The sequence below is a fragment of the Octodon degus genome, unplaced genomic scaffold (genome assembly GCF_000260255.1).
Source record: "Octodon degus isolate 3935 unplaced genomic scaffold, OctDeg1.0 scaffold00034, whole genome shotgun sequence".
Lineage (NCBI taxonomy): Eukaryota > Metazoa > Chordata > Mammalia > Rodentia > Octodontidae > Octodon > Octodon degus.
The window spans coordinates 18,384,270-18,386,582 of record NW_004524610.1 but is presented as its reverse complement, the minus strand read 5'-3'; positions in this window follow the sequence as shown (position 1 = coordinate 18,386,582).

The window sequence follows — 2,313 nt, the reverse complement described above, 5'->3', positions numbered from 1 at the left end:
TTTTTTTTTTTTTTTCGGGAAACTGGGATGCATTAGGGAAGGGATTAGAAATATTTTCTGCAAAGAGGAAGATAGTCCATGTTTTAGGCTTTAGATCAAAACTCTCCACTGCTGTTAGGGCGTGAGAGCCTCCATAGATGATATAGAAATAAAGAAGTATGACTGTGTTCCAGTAAAACTTGACTAAACTGGGTCTGTGTGTTATAGTTTGGCAATCTGTGGGTCATAGAGTATTTATTGGTCTTCTTTACTGATGCTCATTTGTCCTTCCTTGAGTTCATTTTCCAGTGTAACAATTTGTGTTATCCACTCTAAACTGAAATAGGAATAACTTAAAAACTGTTGCAGCACCTATTATTACTTGAATTATTTCCGTTAGTTATATGGAATTTCCATATCTGTACTCTGTTAAAATATATTTTGTGCTTTTAGTATAATGTCAAGGCTCTGCTCTGTTATTTCTCCAAAAGCCAGAATATCCCTGTACTTAGGATTCTGACTAGAAACATCTATAAAAGAAAAAGTTAATCATATGGTCAGTAGTATAGCTGACATCCAGTTGAAATAGAAATCAACATAAATTGGCCATAAGAAATTTAGCTTTTGAAATTATTTTTAAAAACTTAATCCTAGCCAGCCAGATAGCTCAGTGGATTAAAACACCTGCTTAGGCAGGCACAGGGACTGGGGTTCAATCCCTGGCTCCATATGCCAGTGCCTGCCCCACCCCTAGGGTGCCCTGAGAGGGTGATTGAGACTGGGCATGGTGGTGCACGCCCACGCATAATCTCAGTGCTTGGGAGGCTAAAAATAGGAGGATCACTATAAGTCCAATCTATGTAGTGAGACTCTGTAGACCCTGTACTAAATACATTAAGAAAAAAATCTTAATCTTTCACAAAACTCCTCCCTAGCCCATCATTATTTTTACCACTTTCCCCAAGCAGTTTGGTATGCTTGCAAGGTTCTTTAAGTCTTGTAATAAAGTCAATTTTTAACCATGTTGTATGAATGGCAAACTGCAAAACTTTAACACCAAATATATAGGTTTTATTGCAGTAATTAAAACAAAGTGGCTAAAAAAACTATACTTACCTGGGTGTGGTGGTGCATACCTATAATTGTAGCATTATGGGAAGCTGAGATGGAAGAATTGCAATTTTAAGACCAGCCTAGGTAATTTAGCAATACCCTGTCTTAAAAAAAAAATAAAAATAAAGGGGCTGGAGAGATGGATCAGTTGAATAAGTGCTTACCTGGCAAGCCCAAGGACCTGAGTTCAATCCCTGGTTCTGAAAAATAAAAATAAAAATAAAGACAGGGATATTAAATTATACTGGTTTTGCTGCTAAGGTACATTATGTAAGCAGTTGAAGTATATTATTGCAATTGATAATAATTCCACACAACCAGAAGTAGTTCTGGGGTCACCTCTTTTGAAATCAACTATACATTAATCATCAGTGCTACAGTTTCCCATTACCATGTAATTGTTTTCCTCATTTTACATATATGAGAAGAGAGCAAAAGAGCAAACCTACGCCTCACTTTCCTGTTGTTGGGGTGTTTTTAGTCCATATATTGCCCCTTGTCCATGGTCCATAGCTATAGTTTCAAATCACAGTGCTCCATACACCTCCTAAGACTGGCCCTGTGTATCCTCAAGGCCAGTGCTGCTCACACCATCTCTGGTGAGGAGCAATCCTTATTGCTTGTTGTGCCGTATTGTGAATTGTCTTCTTATGTTTTATAAAACATGGTAAAAAATAAAATTGGGTTACCAGCAAAATTATCCCACTTGAATGTCAGCAAATTCAAGTAGTATAATTTTCTACATGTTTATTCTCATTTTCTGTACTTATCTCCTAATATGCCACTAACAGTTTGTGAACAGAGCACATGGTAAGTAGCAAAGTTCTTAAAAGGTGATTTTCAGATAATCTTAGCCTAATATAATGAAGACTTTCTTATACCATTATACAAAGCATGTTTGTGTTCATTCCTATTCCTCCCTCTCCCTCTTTCCTCGTTGAATCACAGCTACTTAAAGCTAGAGAGCTTTCTTCTTTTCTTGATATGTCTTTAGTGCTGTTTACCTCTACTGCCTGGCACATGGTAGCCCTCAGTCAGTATTTGTTGCACATGTGTGTAGGTAGGTAGTAGGAATAACCAAATCAAAACTCAAAACTTTACAAAATAAGACCTGATTCCTGCTGAACTATATTGGATTATTTTGCTGAATTCATGCATCTGCAACATTTGAATGGCCGTGGAATACTCACCTCTGACAAAAGTAAGGAAAAAAGGGGGATA